Source organism: Cajanus cajan, chromosome 9, assembly GCF_000230855.2.
Source record: "Cajanus cajan strain Asha chromosome 9, NIPB_CcT2T_4, whole genome shotgun sequence".
Taxonomy (NCBI): Eukaryota; Viridiplantae; Streptophyta; class Magnoliopsida; order Fabales; family Fabaceae; genus Cajanus; species Cajanus cajan.
In genome coordinates, this window is record NC_138525.1 from 36566561 (window position 1) to 36587701 (window position 21141).

The following is a 21141-nucleotide window of genomic DNA, read 5'->3' on the forward strand; positions in this document are numbered from 1 at the left end:
ACAACCAGAGTTGGGTAAGGGAGTCGGTTACGCGTGGGGAAGGTGTTAGCACCCCACGGCGCCCCTTTCGGGTTCCCTATGACAGATTATTTTTAAAAGAACAGTATAAAATTACTAAATTACCCCTATTTATTCTAAGCAATTATAAATTGACTATCTACATGATGACAGTTTAAATATGCACACAGAAAGCAGTAAAAGGAAGGATTGAAAGGAAACCTCTTGAAGCGTGCTTTTATATATTGCAAAGAACTGGGAAGCGTTTTGGCGTTCCCTCGCTCTACAAGCCCGCTCTGTTGGGCCCGCTAGTCCACCCGTTCCTCCACCATAGTATGATATTGTCCGCTTTGGGCCCAAGCCCGCACGGTTTTTGTTTTTGGGCTCCTTCCCAAAAGGCCTCATACTATGTGGAATGGTGGACACTTATAAACTAGCCAATGTTCCTTCATTTTACCGATGTGGGACTTGGGATGAATCCCAACAAACCTCCCCTCAGACCAAGGACCACATGTCTCGTGATCTCCTCCCCTCAAGCGATAATCCGTCACCATCTTGTACCGCCATCTTGTACCGCCGTTAACTCTACGGGACACGCCGCCTGAACACCACAATATCAGGAAGACTTTCGACACAAGGCACCAAGTTCGAATCTCCATCGCGAGGCACAACACTGAGGGTCTTCCCGCATCAAACCCAGACGAACCGTTGGCTCTGATACCACTTGTAGGGCCCGCTAGTCCACCCGTTCTGGTATTGTAGGGCCCGCTAGTCCACCATTCCACATAGTATGAGGCCTTTTGGGAAGGAGCCCAAAAACAAAACCGTGCGGGCTTGGGCCCAAAGCGGACAATATCATACTATGGTGGAAGAACGGGTGGACTAGCGGGCCCTACAATACCAGAACGGGTGGACTAGCGGGCCCTACACGCTCCTCGCTCTCCTAGAACAAAATTTTAACTAAGGGAATCAAAAGATTTCCCCTCGACTAAGTTCGATCCTCAAGCAAAATGGCTCGGGGCTCAAGAACTTCGTCGGATCGACTCCCAGAGAGATTTCTAGGGCAGAACACTGCTCAAAAACCCCAGAATACTCAAGGAGGGAGTCAAAACTGAGTGAAAAAGTGTGGAATGACGTCCAATTGACGTCATATTTATAGGGAATAGGCGCAATACGGCCTACAGGGGCAATACGGCCGTATTGAAATTTTTGAACTTCAATACGGTCGTATTGGAGTTCAATACGGTCGTATTGAAATTCAGAAATTTCAATACGCCCGTATTGAGTTCGCTGCGGTTGTATTGAAGTGTCAATACGATCGTATTGACTTCAGTACGACCGTATTGAAGTGCCAATACGGTCGTATTGACTTCAGTACGGCCGTATTGGGCTTTTTCCCTCCACTTCCTTATTTTGAGCTATTCTAAGACCTCTAGACCTACAGAGAACCCTCCTAGGGCCTTCGAGGAGTCCTTCTGGCTGATTATCCTTCAGTCTTCGAGAGTCTTCAAGCTTTATTTCCGACCCGGACAATTTTAGGGGTCTACAGCTGCCCCCCCTTTACTTAGTCGGACGGCCTTTTGGTGTATCGGCTGACAAGTAAAGGAGTTGACCCAATTGTCCGGGTATTGTGCCGACCTTCTGACTTGTAGCGTCTTCCGGTGGAAAAATGTTGAGTAGCCTCTCCAGGTGGGTGCATACCTCGGCGCTTCTGACATCCTCGGTAGCTGAGTTTACCTTCTCCAAGGTCAACTTCACTCGACGTCCGAGCCGGAAGTTGGACATCAACGCGCCTCTGATGACGCTGATGGTTGAGTACCGCCTCTCCAGGCTTAGCTTCACTCTTTGTTCGAGCCGGAAGCTAAATATCCTTGTGACGACGGTGAGCAGTGTGAGTTTTGCCTCTCCAGGCCTTGCTTTGCTTGTTGCCCAAGCTGGAAGCTGTAAGTACCGTCTCTCCAGGCTTAGCTTCACTCTTTGTTTGAGCCGGAAGCTAAGTACCTTTTGTGACAACGGTAAGCGGTGAGTACCCCTTTTCCAGAGATAGCTTCGCTCATTGCCCGAGCCGGAAGCTGCATACCTCCGTGTTTGTGACGACGGGGGTAGCGTGAATATCTCCTTTCCAGGGATTCGTGATGATTTTGTCTCCACAGTCCACGATGCTGCTTCGACGGTTGTTTTTTGATTTTGTGCCACTAAGGGCTGGATAACGCAGGGATCCGTCTAGGGGATGTGCAGTTACTCATAGGTTCTTGTGTCCCAACTTTCCATTGCGTAGTTGGTTCCCACTGGGGAATTTCTGATTCCTTTGGGTGCAGACACAAAGATGCTCTTTCTGATGTGAGCGGTGCCTTATGATTGGCTGACGTCCTTTCGACGTTGGTGGAATATCCCGGTTATCCTTGTTCGGGTGTCTCTTTTGGTTTTCTGATTTTGTTGCCTCTGTGTAGGCTGTTATCCACTGGGGGATTTTGTCGTTGATTTTGATTAGCCTCTTCTGTTAGGCGTATCAGCTTGACGTTCAATGATTGGCTGAGAGCCAGATTCCACTTGGGGAATGATTATTGATTTTTTTATTATTTTTTTTCTTCTGCAGGGATGCCTCTTGAGTAGGCGACTGGGGATTTGGGGATCTTATGTATCCCAGAGTATTATTTAGGAAGCCTCTACAGGCTTAGCCTCACTCGACACTTGAGTTGGAGAGCTATCTTCACTGAGGAAGTTTAAGTCCTTTGACTTGGATATTCTGCTTGGGTGATCGTGCTTCCATTGGGAATGTCGTCGATCTTGCTTTGATAGCTCTTGCTGGGGATTTTGAGTCCGTGAGCGTGAGTTGAGGTTTCTCTGGGGAGTATTATTTCTGCGAGCCTCTCCAGGCTCAATTATTCTTTGATGTGGGGGATGAGGAGTATTGTTTCGGCAAGCCTCTCCAGGCTCAGTTATTCTGTGCAAACTGATTGTTGGATTTTCTGTATCCTTGCCTTTTTTATTTTTTGGCTTTTTCTGTATTTTGCCTTTTTTTTTATGTTTTTTGGCTTTTGCTGTACAGAATTTAAATTGCTAGAGAAAAAGTGGCAAATTTCATTAAAAATGAATTTATACAAGAAAAATTTGGGAAATGGGGCTAAGCCCAACCAAACTAGTACATGAAAAAGCAATAAAACAGAAGCCAGTCTTCACTCCTCTGCTGGCGGGTCCTATGGCGAGTCCGGGAAGCGGCGATGCATCCAGACGGAGAGGTTGTCGAACCCCTGCACCAAGGTATCTAGTCGAGCATCGGTACTCTGCTGCCATGTACCGACACTATGCTGAAAAGCATCGAATCGCGTGTCGATGCTCTGCTGAAAAGCATCGAATCGCGTGTCAATGCTCTGCTGCAGTGTGTCGAAGCGGGTGTCAAAGTATCCCCTGTCCGACCGTGACGTGCTAGCCTCTGGCTGCGGGGTGTCGCCTCCCTCAAAGTCGAGGTTGTTGAGGAGGTCGTCGAAGGTCTCGAGGCCATCTACTCGCACAAACCCCCCTCCTGGCGATCTAGCGATGATCTTCATGTTAATCAGGGTGGAGGCACCAATCAACTTTGGCGCCAACGCCCCTGGCTCTGCACCATCGGGACATCCCCATGTCTCCGCCAGCTGTGAAAGGAGTGGGGCAACCAAGATGTACCCCTGTCTGGACTCTCCTCCCTCTCGTACCCCAAACTTCTTCACGTGCTCAAGGAAGAAATATCCAGGATTGGCCTTCCGGCCGGTGGCCATGCAATATAAGGCCAGCAGATCCGGTCGTGTAATCGACTCCTGACTCTTGGACCTGCCATGAATAGTACTGGTGAGGATCTTGTGACAGATCCTAAGAGCAGTCGGGAGCCGGGAGCCCTTCACCCCTGAATGATAATCCCGTCGACCAGTGAGCAAACTCCACATCTCAACCGGAGTCCACTGATCAGGCCACTCGCATATGGCATCTCGGAATGCCAGCTGATCAGTGCGGCTGAAAAACCCTGCCTGGACGTTGAACTCGTCCAACGTCAGCGTGCGGTATCCTTCATTCATCCAGAAATCCACCGCGCAAACATCCTCCCCATAGCTGTTAGTCGACTCCGTGACGCCGACTGTAGCCAAGAACTCCTTCGTGGCCGTCAAATATAGCTGGGATGGTGGATTAAGGACAAATCCCCATCCTATGGCGTCGAAGTAGTTCCTGACATCATTCTCTTGACGGCTCGATGGTGAACGTCTCTATAAGCTGTAGCCGGTCCCGGTGTCGATCTGTCATTACACGTCTGGCTGGGGCTCTCTGCCTTTTGCGAGAAGATTCTGCCATTTCCGATAATCTCTCTAGGAATGCACTCACAAGCAAGGAATGTGGAGAATGAAGAGAGGTATGCAAAATGAGGGAGGGGAAGTCTTTATTTATAGGCAAAATTCCGCCAATACGGCCCGTATTGGATTCAATACGGCCGTATTGGCCTTTCCGTTGATGTACAAAGTTTACAATCAATACGGATCGTATTGGATTCAATACGACCGTATTGGGGTTTAGTACGGGCGTACTGGGTTTTAATACGCCCGTATTGGAGTTGAAACGTTATCCTTAACGTTAACTCCAACACGACCGTATTAATACCAATACGGGCGTATTGGATTTTTCTGATTTATGATGATTTTTTTTTTTTTTTTTTTTTTTTTTTTTTTTTTAGATAAACAGAGAATAAGTGATCTTCTAGTACACCTATCATCTGTATGCATGTATGCAAATGAGATGCACCTAATTCTATTTGATTCAGTTTTTCAAAAGAATTAATCGATGCGTTCTTTGTTTGGATCTTGCCATTCCTCCAGACAGACTGTGCTTTGCCGATTTCTGTAACCGAGGAACGATGCGTATTTGATTTTTGGTGTTATCAACCAAATGATTCTCCCTTCCTTTAGAAGATGTGTCAACCCTCCTATTGACCACTATATCTCCATGTTTCCACTAGATTATTCAAAAATCGTTGGGGACAAGAGAGAAAAGAAGGAAAAGGTATATTTTTCAAAAGTTTGTGTTTTAGAGGGGATTGTTTTATTTTTGAAAAATGGATTTTGTAAGAATGGCTGGCCAATGGCAGGCTTATTGTGTTTAGGTTTGTTCGATTAAACATTTATGAAGTTAAGCACATCTTCGTTATTAATGATTGTGCTTTGACAACTTGGATAGCTTTTCTTGAGCTCCTTGTCGAATTCAATTGATGGTACCATCACGGATTTATTTTGTTCCCTTTTTTTGACGGCCCTAACTTTTGCCTAAAACACCCATTTATGATGTCTTAGCGGGCTTTTGTTTTTGTTCATTATTTTGTAACCCTAATTTTTGCCTAGGTCACCCTTTTGTGGGATTCCTAGCGGGTCTTTTGCTCTTATCTTGTGCAGTCCCCTTTTGGGTTTCCTGCCGAGCTTATTATCTTTAGGATTTCTTTATCCATGATGGCATTTATTGATGCCAAGAAAAGGTGCTCCAAGCTGTCATGCACATTTCCACATAACAATGATGCGGGTTTATTGATTTTTAAGACGATTTTAACCTCACTTATGTTCGTTCAAACAGGGTTAAATAATGTGGTCTAGAACTTTATTGTAAGCAAGAAAAGAATCAATAAGAAATTAATGAAGAATGATTTTATTATAATCATGATGGAAACATGTGCCCTATCGAGGCTCGGGGGTCGGGCTGTCCCCGAGGAGTGATCTCTAATAGTCACTGAATTTACACATCCCTATTAGAAGGAAAAGGACACTTGATGACGACAACTGGCCTTGATGTTTGTGAACAAGCCTTCTTAAAGATCTGGCTTAAAGAACGTTGAGAAGGATCTTGATTCCTCTTCGTTCTTTGATCTTTAACGGGGTTGTATCCTAATCCTTGTTTCCCCGGATTGTCCTTGATAATAGGTAGCTCCGGGATTCCTTGGGAGTACTTGCCCAATCCTTGTCCTGGCAAGTATCCGTTCTTTGTGAGCATATGGGCTACCTTCTTCATTTCTCGGGGAAACGTTTCAACATTGGCAATTTCCAATGCTTGGAAGGCGGTTTCCAAAGCTTCCTCTGCTGCATCCACATAAGGTATGTTGGATGGCTTGCTGATGAGTATGTCATCTTCAGCTTGTACAGTCACCAGTTTGTCACCCACAATGAATTTGACTTTTTGGTGGAGCGTAGAGGGTACAGCTTTCGCATCATGAATCCAAGGTCGGCCTAGGAGACAGCTGTATGCAGGAGTAATATCCATCACTTGGAATTCGACGTTGAAGATGGTAGGTCCAATTTGGATTGGAAGATTGACTTCTCCCACCACTTCTCTTTTAGAACCGTCGAAAGCTCGAACGATCATGTTACTCGGGCGCATTTGGACTCCCTTGATTGCCACTTGATCAAGAGTTCTTTTGGGCATCACATTCAAGGAAGATCCGTTATCTACCAAGACTTTTGCGATGTGGTACTCCTTGCACTTTACAGAGATGTGCAAGGGTTTGTTGTGATTAGGTCCCTCAGCGGGGATTTCTTCATCGGTGAAAGTGAGGTGATCATTAGCCGTGATGTGGCTAACAATTCCCTCAAACTTGTCTTGGGAGATGGTATGCGACACATATGCCTCGTTCAAGACCTTCAACAGAGCTTGCCGATGCGGTTCGGAGCTTAGGATCAACGACAACAAAGTGATCTTTGCTGGTGTCTTGTGAAGTTGATCCACGATGGAGTACTCGCTTTGTTTGATGAATTTTAACAACTCATCAGTCTCCTCCTCGGATTCTCTATCTTCCTCGGTTTTCTCCTTTTCTTTTCCTTTATTCTTGGGAGCTTTATCGTGCAGATCTTCGGGAGTGTAGATCCTGCCACTCCTAGTCATGCCCCCAAGTCCAGCGATGTTGGAGATATCGCTGTCGGCAGAAGAGTGGATGTCGTATATCCACGGCACAGCCTTATTTGTTTTGTAGGGGAAAGGCCTCGGAGCGATGATCCTTAACGGTGTCGGACCTTCCCTTTCGTCTGTCTTGATTACCAACAACGGCGTCGTCGTGTGTTCGCTTTGTGCAGTTGTTGGTTTGCATTTAATGACCAATGGCGTGCGATCCATTCTGAACATACGCATCGATTATTTCTTTCTTTTTATTAACATTTATTATTAAATTACCGGGAGAGATAAATGCAAATGAATGACTATGAAATGCAAAGGCAATAAATCTCAAAAATACTGTTTTATTCATTAAAGAAAGTGTACAACTTTATACAATGCTTTGAAGCAATTTTTTACAATAAGAGAAAAGCCGGTAAAAACCCACAGGCGGGTTCATGTTTCTTTGCCACTCATCTTCGGCTTCCTCGACGTGACGACCCATTGCTTTAATCTGTGTATGGACCGCTTGGCTCATATCGTCACTGATTTTCTGAGCCTCCTTCGCTTTCTGAGTATAGTAGTTGATCATGGCCTGTAGCTCATTAAGCTCGTCTTCGGCTCGATCCTTCTCCTCTCGGAGTCTAGCCATTTGTGCTAGTCCCTCCCTCTCCTTTTTGCGGAAATCGGAAAGGTTTGCGGCTTGTTGTTGAGCAACTTCCCGCCATTGTTGTGCATCGGATCGAGTCAAGAGCAGATCGTCTTGCATGTTCTTGATCAACTGTGCCTGCCTTACATGTTCGGCTTCAAGGTGTGCTATCTTTGCGTTGACTTCTTGGAGTTGACTACTCGGTTCGACCTTTGGCATTTTGGATGCCCGAGTAGTCTCCTCGTTGAGGTTAGCGCACTCATCCTTGAGCCGCTCTATCTCGTGGTCTTTCTTCTTGCATTGCCTTTGAAGACCATCAATAGTAAAACTGGATTCTTCATTTTTTTCTTCAAGAAATCTCATTTGAGCTTCCATACTTTCCAGCTTTTTGGTCAAGGCGTCGACTTGTTCTTGCATTAACCTCCTTGTGGTTGTGGTTGCGCAAGGGGTGGATGGTTGAGACACCCCTCTCTCGTTCCTCCATATCTCATAGTCGGTGGAGACGGATACCCGAGGCTTTCCAAGCTCTCGATCTCCCTCATAGATTGGTTTCTCCCATGCTCTAATGATAGCGTGCATGTCCCTCTGATGTTCGGAATCAAAGGAGAAACACAACCCTCCAAGCTCCTCTTTGGTAGGAACAATTTGAGTCCTCATGAGTTGCCTCATAGCCAATCTAGGTGAATAAGCTATGCAACCTCTGAGGCCCATTAATGGTATGCTTGGATAACTGCCGCATCTTGTCAATACATTGTTTGGACGGAACCAAGGACAAACCCACGTGAAGTGCTCAATACTCCACTGTTCCATCTCTTCCTTCCACTCGGAAGCATACCGACGGCGTACGGGGATCTTCGAAAATCTTCTCAAAGGGTCGGGCAAAGTCCCCATATGACTAGAGGCATAAAAGTGTGTGATGCCCCACACATACAACAAGGAGGTACAACATCGGATAGTTTTCCCTTGCTTCTGTTGAGATAAGCTGACAGAAAGCAAGGTGTCGGCAAGAATGGCAGGCACGGGACTCTTCATATGTACGTCCCAAGCGAAGAAGGCGTCCATAGCAGCATGGTCCACTGTGTTAGCGTGAAAGGGGAATAGGATCATCCCAAACACGGCTAACGCTAGAGTCTTGTTGAAAGCTAACCAATCTCCCTCATCAGCCAAAGAAGAAAGGTGGTTTTCAATCATAGCAAGCTTCCAACCCTTGATACTGCCATTCCCCACTAAAGCAGATAATCGTGGTGGTAGTTTGACTTGAGTGACAACTCTCTCTACGGCCACATGATTTCCATGGAAAATATAGACCCCTGTTGATTTGGGCCATCGAAGCATGAGTTCGTACTCCTCGAGAGTAGGAACTAAGTCAAACTGGGGGAATTCAAAACAGTGCAGATCGAGACTCCAGAAATGGACCAAGGCTCTCAGAAAAGCTGGATCCACACAAATCTTCATCAAGTCAAGGACTCGTCCATAAGATTTTTCGAATTCCAAACGAGCCTCTCGTGGCATCAAGGTACAGAGGTGATCCAACCTCTCAGCACGGTATAATAGGAAGTCCACTTTCTTTATTGGCCTTTGCACCTCCCTAGACCTCTCCATAATCTACAATACAATGCATGATATGAGATGATGGCGATGAATATGCATGCATAGTGTTTTTTTTCAACTAAGCATTATCATGTTTTCGGGATATTCTTAAGATGATGCATGATATTGCTTGGTTTGGATAAATACGTATTTTTTCTTTTTGTATATTTTGGGTGAAAAGGGAAACTACCTATATGGATGCAATGGAGGCAGATGTTAACACCATGTACTAGAAAATCTTTATTTCTATTTATTTTTATTTTACTAGGGATGTTGTATGTTTAAAGAATGCAAATGTATGCTCATACAATGTCACATAAAAATGCACACACAATTCACTCATCCACGAACAGTCACGAGCGAATCACGAGGTAGGGGTATCCTGCAGAAATGGTGCATATTCAAGGAGGATCTAACTGTTCTCACTTGGTCAAAGGCCCCCAAGGTGCCCCCATTATAGGGACCCAATTCCTCTCGTCGTAGGTCGATGGAAAGTTCCAACGCACCGTCGGACTCAAGTTCATGGTTATCACCTTGAGTGATGTTTTCCGACAACGGTCTACGGGCACCTATAGACCCATTCGACAACCGGCCGTACTAACATCCACTCCCTATGGTTAATCACTCATGCCCCCGGGTATAGAGGGAACTGTTGTGTGCAAAGGTTTGTGTGCAGTTTTTATCTCAAACATTTGCGGAATTTAAACATACAACAGTTATTTTAAAGCCATATAATAAATCATGTTATCATACAAGCAAGGGGTAATAAAGTAATTTTAACTATTATTTGTTAAAAATAATCTGTCACTAAATGGGACTGACTCTCGAGGCTTCCCCAGCGGAGTCGCCATCTGTCGCCACCGGCCCGAAACGGGCTTTCGGCATTCGCGAAGGATGGTTGGACTAGTTTATTTGTTTAAAAAAAATGTGGATTGCTAGAATGACTTATTCTCAAACTGAGACCTCGTCAAACGAGCAATTTTATTAAAAGGCTCACCAATCCATATTAATCCCAAGCGGGACCCTCCATGGATTAGTGGTTTTCGCAAAAGGAGGGTTCGTGGAGTCGCCACCAATGTTTTACTCAAAACATTGGAAAAAGGGATAAGGCAATTGATTTAAAAATCAACTTTGGCCACTACAACCAGAGTTGGGTAAGGGAGTCGGTTACGCGTGGGGAAGGTGTTAGCACCCCACGGCGCCCCTTTCGGGTTCCCTATGACAGATTATTTTTAAAAGAACAGTATAAAATTACTAAATTACCCCTATTTATTCTAAGCAATTATAAATTGACTATCTACATGATGACAGTTTAAATATGCACACAGAAAGCAGTAAAAGGAAGGATTGAAAGGAAACCTCTTGAAGCGTGCTTTTATATATTGCAAAGAACTGGGAAGCGTTTTGGCGTTCCCTCGCTCTACAAGCCCGCTCCTCGCTCTCCTAGAACAAAATTTTAACTAAGGGAATCAAAAGATTTCCCCTCGACTAAGTTCGATCCTCAAGCAAAATGGCTCGGGGCTCAAGAACTTCGTCGGATCGACTCCCAGAGAGATTTCTAGGGCAGAACACTGCTCAAAAACCCCAGAATACTCAAGGAGGGAGTCAAAACTGAGTGAAAAAGTGTGGAATGACGTCCAATTGACGTCATATTTATAGGGAATAGGCGCAATACGGCCTACAGGGGCAATACGGCCGTATTGAAATTTTTGAACTTCAATACGGTCGTATTGGAGTTCAATACGGTCGTATTGAAATTCAGAAATTTCAATACGCCCGTATTGAGTTCGCTGCGGTTGTATTGAAGTGTCAATACGGTCGTATTGACTTCAGTACGACCGTATTGAAGTGCCAATACGGTCGTATTGACTTCAGTACGGCCGTATTGGGCTTTTTCCCTCCACTTCCTTATTTTGAGCTATTCTAAGACCTCTAGACCTACAGAGAACCCTCCTAGGGCCTTCGAGGAGTCCTTCTGGCTGATTATCCTTCAGTCTTCGAGAGTCTTCAAGCTTTATTTCCGACCCGGACAATTTTAGGGGTCTACAGTAACACTTTGCGAAGGTTTGAACTCGACCTTAGTTTTTTGTTAAATAACCTTTGTGAAGGTTCGGACTCGACCTTAATCATATCGAGGTTCGAACTCGACCTCAGTCATGCCGGGGTTCGATTTTGACCTCAAACTTTTCGTTAAGTAACCTTTGTGAAGGTTCGGACTCGACCTTAATCATATCGAGGTTCGAACTCGACCTCAGTCACGCCGAGGTTCGATTTTGACCTCAGACTTTTCGTTAAGTAACCTTTGTGAAGGTTCAGACTCGACCTTAATCATATCGAGGTTCGAACTCGACCTCAATCATGCCAAGGTTCGATTTCGACATCGGGCTTTTCGTTAAGTAACCTTTGTGAAGGTTCGAACTCGACCTTAATCATATCGAGGTTTGAACTCGACCTTAGTCACGCCGAGGTTCGATTTCGACCTTGGGCTTTTTGTTAAGTAACCTTTGTGAAGGTTCAGACTCGACCTTAATCATATCGAGGTTCGAACTCGACCTCAATCACGCCGAGGTTCGATTTCGACCTCGGGCTTTTCGTTAAGTAACCTTTGTGAAGGTTCAGACTCGACCTTAATCATATCGAGGTTCGAACTCGACCTCAGTCACGCCGAGGTTCGAATTCGACCTCGAGTTTGAGTAAAACGTAAAACAATGTGAAGTTTGAGAGATATAAGTAGAACAGAATGAGTTCTTTCATTGATTGTGTAAATGTGCCTCGTTAAAAATCCTCTCAGCCAAAACCCATCTTTTTGTTTTTTGGGACAAGAGACTGAGGTGGGGAAAAGAGTGCACAACTTATTCAAACAAAGTTTAACTGAAATAGAACTTGAGATGCGTAGCATTCCAAGTTTGCGGTATAGGTTTCTCGCTGAGTTCTTCCAGTCTGTATGCTCCATTTTCCAAGTCTTCTGTAACTTGGAAGGGGCCACCCCAAGTGGGTGCGAGTTTCCCATCTAACGTGTCCTTTCTTGCTTCGCCTAATAATTGCCAAACCAAGTCACCTGCTCGGAAAGAGCGAGGTTTTACTCGGGTATTGTATCTGCGGGATGCTCAGAGCTTGCAGGCTTCCTCGTGGATTCGAGCTTCGTCTCTAAGTTCGTCCACTAGGTCAAGGTCGGTTGCCAGTTCTTGGGCATTTTGTTCGCCGCTGAAGACTTGGCGTCTGTGAGATGCTTCACCAATTTCTACTGGGATCATCACGTTGGCTCCGTAGGTCAGCCTGTAAGGTGTCTCTTGCGTGGTCGACCAGGGGGTGCAATGATACGCCCAGAGGATGCTGGGGAGTTCATCGGGCCACTGCCCTTTGGCGTTTCCTAGTCACTTTTTGAGTTCCCGGAGCATGACCTTGTTGGCAGCTTCGGCTTGGCCATTGGTCTGGGGATGTTCCACTAAGGTCGAAAGGTGTTTGATTCCGAGCTCATGGAGGAAGTCCTCAAATTCCTGTGCGATAAACTGTCGGCCATTGTCAGTAACGAGGGCGTGAGGGATTCCAAACCTGTAGATGATATTCTTCCAGGTGAACTTTCGCACGTTCTCGGTGGTGATTTTGGCGAGTGGGCATGCTTCGATTCATTTGGTGGAGTAGTCGACCGCTACCAGGAGGAACTTTAGTTGGCCTTTCGCAGGGGGGAATGGCCCGAGGATGTCCATTCCCCACTAGGAGAAAGGCCACGCCGACATCATGCGGTGGAGAGTTTCGGGCGGTTGTCAGTGTGCGTTGCCGAATTGCTGGCATTCTTTGCATTTTTGGATGTGGTTTTGGCAATCCGACTTCAGAGTGGGCCAGTAGTACCCAACTCGGAGTACTCTGGTTGCCATCGAACGTGCCCCGGAGTGCATGCCGCATATCCCCTGGTGGATTTCCTTGATGACATAGGTTGCCTGAGACGCAGTCAGGCATTTGAGCAGTGGGGAGTGTAGACCCCTAAAATTGTCCGGGTCGGAAATAAAGCCTGAAGACTCTCGAAGACTGAAGGAAGATCAGCCAGAAGGACTCCTGGAAGGCCCTAGGAGGGTTCTCTGTAGGTCTAGAGGTCTTAGAATAGCTCAAAATAAGGAAGTGGAGGGAATGAAGCCCAATACGGCCGTACTGAACTTAATACGGCCGTATTGAAGCTTCAATACGGCCGCAGTGAACTCAATACGGCGTATTGAAGTTTCTGAAACTTCAATACGGCCGTACTGAAATCAATACGGCCGTATTGAAGCTTCAATACAGCCGCAGTGAACTCAATACGGGCGCATTGAAATTTCTGAATTTCAATACGGCCGTATTGAACTCAATACGACCGTATTGAAGTTCAAAAATTTCAATACGGCCGTATTGCTTCTGTAGGCCGTATTGCGCCTATTCCCTATAAATATGACGTCAATTGGACGTCATTACACACTTTTTTAGATAGTTTCAACCCTCTCCTTGAGTATTCTGGGGTTTTTGAGCAGTGTTCTGCCCTAGAAATCACTCGGAGAGTTGATCCGACAAAGTTCTTGAGCCCCGAGCCATTTTGCTTGAGGATCGAACCTAGTCGAAGGGAAATCCTCCGGATTTCCATAGTTAAAAGTTTTTTTAGAAGGAGCGAGCGAGCTTGTAGAGCGAGGGAACGCCAAAAAGCTTCCCAGTTTTACTCAATATATAAAAGCACGCTTCAAGAGGTTTCTTCTTAAATCCTTCCTTTTACTGCTTTCTGTGTGCATATTTAAACTGTCATCATGTAGATAGTTAATTTATAATTGCTTAGAATAAATAGGGGTAATTTAGTAATTTTACGCTGTTATTTTTGAAAATAATCTGTCATAGGGAACCCGAAAGGGGCGCTGTGGGGTGCTAACACCTTCCCCACGCGTAACCGACTCCCTTACCCAACTCTGGTTGTAATGGCCAAAGTTGATTTATAAAATCAATTGCCTTATCCCTTTTTCCAATGTTTTGAGTAAAACATTGGTGGCGACTCCACGAACCCCTCCTTTTGCGAAAACCACTAATCCATGGAGGGTCCCGCTTGGGATTAATATGGATTGGTGAATCATTTAATAAAATTGCTCGTTTGACAAGGTCTCAGTTTGAGAATACGTCATTCTAGCAATCCATATTTTTTAAACAATTAAACGAGTCCAACCATCCTTCGCGAATGCCGAAAGCCCGTTTCGGGCCGGTGGCGACAGATGGCGACTTCACTGGGGAAGCTTCGAGAGTCAGTCCCATTTAGTGACAGATTATTTTTAACAAATAATAGTTAAAATTACTTCATTACCCCTTGCTTGTATGATAACATGCTTTATATATTTGGCTTTAAATAACTGTTGTTTGTTTAAATTTCCGCAATTGTTTGAAATAAAAATTGCACACAAACCTTTGCACACAACAGTTCCCTCTATACCCGGGGGCATGAGTGGTAATCCATAGGGAGTGGATGTTAGTACGGCCGGTTGAATGGGTCTATAGGAGCCTACGAGACCGTTGTCGGAAAAACATCACTCAAGGTGATAACCATGAACTTAAGTCCGACGGTGCGTTGGAACTTTCCATCGACCCACGACGAGAGGAATTGGGTCCCTATAATGGGGGCACCTTGGGGGCCTCAGACCGGTGAGAACAGTTAGATCCACCTTGAATATGCACTTTTCTGCAGGATACCCCCACCTCGTGATTCGCTCGTGACTGTTCGTGGATGAGTGAATTGTTTGTGCATTGTTTATGTGAAATTGTTTGAGCATACATTGCATTTCTTTAAACATACAACATTCCTATTCTTTTAAAATAAAAATAAATAGGAATAAGGATCTTCCATTGCATGGTGTTAACATCTACCTTCATCACATTCATATAGGTAGTTTCCCTTTTCACCCAAAAATACAAAAAAATATAATAAATAAAAATACCCAAAAAAAAAAAGAAAAAAGGGTTATTTATCCAAACCAAGCAATATCATGCATCATCTTAGGAACATCCTAAAAACATGATAATGCTTAGTTGAATAAACACTATGCATGCATATCCACCACCATCATCTCATATCATGCATATAGATCATGGAGGGATCTAGGAGTTATTCATTTCATACATCTCTCCTAGTATTCCATTAATAAATATTAATAAAAAGAAAGAAATAATCGATGCGTATGTTCAAAGAATGGATCGCACGCCGTTCGTTATCAAGTGTAAGCCAACAACCATGCCAAGCGAGCATACGTCAACTCCGTTGTTGGTAATCAGACAAACAAAGGGGAAGGTCCAACACCATTAAGGATCACAGTTCCAAGGCCTTTCCCTTGCAAATCAAATAAGGCTGTGCCGTGGATATACGACATCCACTCTTCTGCCGACAGCGATATCTCCAACATCGCTGGACTTGGGGGCATAACTAGGAGTGGCAGGATCTACACTCCCGAAGATCTTTATGATAAAGCCCCCAAGAATAAAGAAAAAGAAGAAAAGAAAACCGAGGAAAAAGAATCTGAGGAGGAGACAGACGAGCTGTTAAAGTATATCCGACAGAGCGAGTACTCCACCGAGGATCAACTTCATAAGACGCCAGCAAAGATTACGCTGTCGTCGTTGATCCGAAGCTCCGAACCGCATCGACAAGATCTGTTGAAAGTCTTGAACAAGGCATATGTGTCGCACACTATCTCCCAAGACGAGTTTGAGGGGATTGTTAGTCACATCAAGGCTAATGACCACCTCACCTTCATCGATGAAGAAATCCCCGCCGAGGGATCAAACCACAACAAGCCCTTGCACATCTCTATAAAGTGCAAGGAGTATCACATCGCTAAAGTCTTGGTAGATAATGGATCTTCCTTGAACGTAATGCCAAAAAAAAAAAGCGCTCGAGCAAGTGGCAATCAAGGGAATCCAAATGCGCCAACAACATGATCGTTCGAGCCTTCGATGGATCTAAAAGAGAAGTGGTGGGAGAGATCAATCTTCCAATCCAAATTGGACCCACTATCTTTAATGTCGAATTCCAAGTGATGGACATTACTCCCGCATACAGCTGTCTCCTCGGCCGACCTTGGATTCATGATGCGAAAGCTGTACCCTCTACGCTCCACCAGAAAGTCAAGTTCATAGTGGGTGACAAACTGGTGACTGTACAAGCTGAAGATGACATACTCATCAGCAAACCATCCACCATACCTTACGTGGATGCAGCGGAGGAAGCTTTAGAAACCGCCTTCCAAGCATTGGAAATCGCCAATGTCGAAACGTTTCCCCGAGAAATGAAGAAGGTAGCCTCCATGCTCACCAAGAACGGATACTTGCCAGGACAAGGATTAGGCAAGGACTCCCAAGGAATCCCGGAGCTACCCATTATCAAGGATAATCCGGGGAAACAAGGGTTAGGATACAACCCTAACAAAGATCAAAGAACGAAGAGGAATCAAGATCCTTCTCGACGTTCGTTAAGCCAGATCTTTAGGAAGGCCGGTTCACAAGCGTCAAGGCCGGTCGTCGTCGTCAAAATGTTTTTCTCCTTCCGATAGGGATGTATAGACTCAGTGACTATTAGAGATCACTCCTCGGGGACAGCCCGACCCCCGAGCCTCGATAGGGCACATGTTTCCATTATGATTATAATAAAATCATTCTTCATTAATTCTTTATTGCTTCTTTTCTCGCTTGCAATAAAATTCTAGACCACATTATTTTAACCCTGTTTGAATAAACATGAATGAGGTTAAAATCATCTTAATAAAAATAAACCCACATCATTTTTATGTGGAAGTGTGTGTGTCAACTTGGAGCACCTTTTCTTGGCCTCAATAAGTGCCGTCATGGATAAAAAGAAATCCATTCAGGACAAAAATCCTAAAAAACAAAAAAGCTCGGCAGGAAACCCAAAAAGGGGGCTGCACAAAAATAAGAGCAAAAGACCCGCTAGGAATCCCACAAAAGGGTGACCTAGGCAAAAATTAGGGTTACAAAATAATGAACAAAAACAAAAGCCCGCTAAGACATCACAAATGGGTGTTTTAGGCAAAAGTTAGGGCCGTCAAAAAAAGAAAAAAACAAAATAAATCCATGATGGTACCATCAATTGAATTCAACAAGGGGCTCAAGAAAAGCTATCCAAGTTGTCAAAACACAATCATTAATAACAAAGATGTGCTTAACCTCATAAGTGTTTAATCGAACAAGCCTAAACACATAAGCCTACCATGGCCAGCCATTCTTACAAAAAACCATTTTTCAAAAAATAAAATAATCCCCTCTAAAACACAAACTTTTGAAAAATATACCCTTTCCTTCTTTTCTCTCTTGTCCCAACGATTTTTGAATAATCTAGTGGAAACATGGAGATATAGTGGTCAATAGGAGGGTTGACACATCTTCTAAAGAAAGGGAAGGATCATTTGGTTGATGACACCAAATCTCAAATATAATACGCATCATTCCTCGGTAACAGAAATCGGCAGAGCACAGTCCGTCTGGAGGAATGGCAAAATCCAAACACAAAAACGCATCGGTTAATTCTTTTGAAAAAAGAATCAAATAGAATTAGGTGCATCATACTGCATACATGCATACAGATGATAGGTGTACTGGAAGATCACTTATTCTCTGTTTATTGAAAAAACAAAAAATATATAAACTTCAGAAAAAACAATACGCCTGTATCATGTTCAGTACGCCCGTACCAAAATTAGGGTTATGAACAAATTTTCAATTCAATACGGGCATACTGAAATGGATGCGGCCGTATTGGCCATAAAGAAATTTTCAAAGACCTCGTCATGAGGCAACTACATAAATTAGAAAAAATAGGAAGAATTGCTTGTGTATGACAGCAGCAAACAAAATGCAAAGATTCAGAAAATCAACAGCGTCATACAAAATAACTGAGCCTGGAGAGGCTTGCCGAAAGAATACTCTCAAAATAACTGAGCCTGGAGAGGCTTGCCGAAAGAATACTCTCAAAATAACTGAGCCTGGAGAGGCTCGCCGAAATAATACTCTCTCAGAATAATTGAGCCTGGAGAGGCTTGCCGAAATAATACTCGTACAGAATAATTGAGCCTGGAGAGGCTTGTCGAAATAATACTCCTTCAGAATAATTGAGCCTGGAGAGGCTTGCCGAAATAATACTCCTACAGAATAATTGAGCCTGGAGAGGCTTGTCGAAATAATACTCTCTCAGAATAATTGAGCCTGGAGAGGCTCGCCGAAATAATACTCTCTCAGAATAACTGAGACATTTCTATACAGAAAAAGCCAAAACCAACAAAAAAGGCAAAAATACAGAAATCAACAAAAATACAGAAAAAGCCGAACTCAACAAAAAAGGCAAAAACACAGAAAAAGCCAAAATCGAAAAAAGGGCAAAATACAGAAAATCCAACAAATCGTACAGAATAATTGAGCCTGGAGAGGCTCGCCGAAATAATACTCCCGCAAAATAATTGAGCCTGGAGAGGCTTGCCTAAATAATACTCCCGCAGAATAATTGAGCCTGGAGAGGCTTGCCGAAATAATACTCCTTCAGAATAATTGAGCCTGGAGAGGCTCGCCGAAATAATACTCTTTCATCATAACTAAAGCCTGGAGAGGCTTGCAGAAATAATACTCTCTCAGAATAAATGAGCCTGGAGAGGCTCGCAGAAATAATACTCCCCAGAGAAACCTCAACTCAAGCTCACGGGCCAAATTTCCCAGCGAGAGCTATCAAAGCAAGATCGTCAAAATCCCCAATGGAAGTACGATCTCCCAAGCAGAATATCCAAGTCAAAGGACTTAAACTTCCTCAGTGGAAGATAGCTCTCCGACTCAAAGCGCTGAGTGAGGCTAAGCCTGCAGAGGCTTCCTAAATAATACTCTGGGATACATAAGATCCCTCATTCCCCAATCGCCTACTCAGAGGCATCCCCGCAAAAGGAGAAAAAACAAAAAATATCAATAAATATTCCCCAAGTGGAATCCGGCACTCAGCCGAACACTGAACTTCAAATCCACAGTCGCCTACTCAAGAGGCACTCCTTCAAAAAGGAAAACCCAAAAAAGAAATCAATAACAATTCCCCAAGCGGAATTTGGCTTTTCAGCCAATCATCAAACATCAAGATAATTCGCCTACTCAGAGGCACTTCCTTCAAAAAGCAAAAATCATAAAAATATCAATAAGTATTCCCCAAGTGGAATCCGGCTCTTAGCCAAACATCGAACGTCAAGCCGATACGCCTAACAGAAGAGGCTAATCACAACCAATGACAAAATCCCCTAGCGGATAACAGCCTACACAGAGGCAACAAAATCCAAAAATTAAAAAGAGTTACCCGAATAAGGATAACCGGGATACTCCACCTACGTCAAAAGGACGTCAGCCAAACATAAGGCATTGCTCAACTCAGAGAGAAAGAGCATCTGTGTCTATACCCCAAGGAGTCAGAAATTCCCCAAGGGTACCAACAATGCAATGCAAGTTGGGGCACAGGAACCTGTGAATGACTGCACATCCCCTAGACGGATCCCTGCGTTATCCAGCCCTCAGTGGCACAAAAATCAAAAACAATCGTCGAAGCAGCATCGTGGACTGTGGAGACAAAATCAACATCCAGAATCCCCAGCGGATAACAGCCTACACAGAGGCAGCAAAAAATCAGAAAATCAAAAAGAGTTACCCGAATAAAGATAACCGGGATACTCCACCAACGTCAAAGGACGTCAGCCAAACATAAGGCATCGCTCAATTCAAGAAGAGCATCTGTGTCTACACCCCAAGGAAACAGAAATTCCTCAATGGGTACCAACAATGCAATGCAAGTTGGGGCACAGGAACCTATGAATGACTGCACATCCCCTAGACGGATCCCTGCGTTATCCAGCCCTCAGCGGCACAAAATCAGAAAAACCGTCGAAGCAGCATCGTGGACTGTGGAGACAAAATCATCTCAAAGCCTAAAAGGCAATACTCAGCTACCAGTTGTCGAGAGCACCGAGGTATGCACCAGCCTGGAGAGGCAATACTCAGCTGCCCAGTTGTCGAGAGCACCGAGGTATGCACCAGCCTGGAGAGGCAATACTCAGCTGCCCAGTATGCACAAGCCTGGAGAGGCAATACTCAGCTACCCAGTTGTCGAGAGCACCGAGGTATGCACCAGCCTGGAGAGGCAATACTCAGCTGCCCAGTTGTCGAGAGCACCGAGGTATGCACCAGCCTGGAGAGGCAATACTCTGCTACCCAGTTGTCGAGAGCACCGAGGTATGCACAAGCCTGAGAGGCAATACTCAGCTACCCAGTTGTCGAGAGCACCGAGGTATGCACAAGCCTGAGAGGCAATACTCAGCTACCCAGTTGTCGAGAGCACCGAGGTATGCACAGGCCTGGAGAGGCAATACTCAACTGCTGAATGTTAAGAGGCAGGACGTGGAGAGGGTAAACTCACACTGCTGAATGTTAAGAGGCAGGACCTGGAGAGGGTAAACTCACACTGCTGAATGTTAAGAGGCAGGACCTGGAGAGGGTAAACTTAGCTACCGAGGTTGTCAGGAGCGCCGAGGTATGCAACAACCTGGAGAGGTTACTCAACAATTTTCCACCGGAAGACGCTACAAGTCAGAAGGTCGGCGCATCACCCGGACAATTGGGTCAACTCCTTTACTTGTCAGCCGGTACACTAAAAGGCCGTCCGACTAAGTAAAGGGGGGGCAGCTGTAGACCCCTAAAATTGTCCGGGTCGGAAATAAAGCCTGAAGACTCTCGAAGACTGAAGGAAGATCAGCCAGAAGGACTCCTGGAAGGCCCTAGGAGGGTTCTCTGTAGGTCTAGAGGTCTTAGAATAGCTCAAAATAAGGAAGTGGAGGGAATGAAGCCCAATACGGCCGTACTGAACTTAATACGGCCGTATTGAAGCTTCAATACGGCCGCAGTGAACTCAATACGGCGTATTGAAGTTTCTGAAACTTCAATACGGCCGTACTGAAATCAATACGGCCGTATTGAAGCTTCAATACAGCCGCAGTGAACTCAATACGGGCGCATTG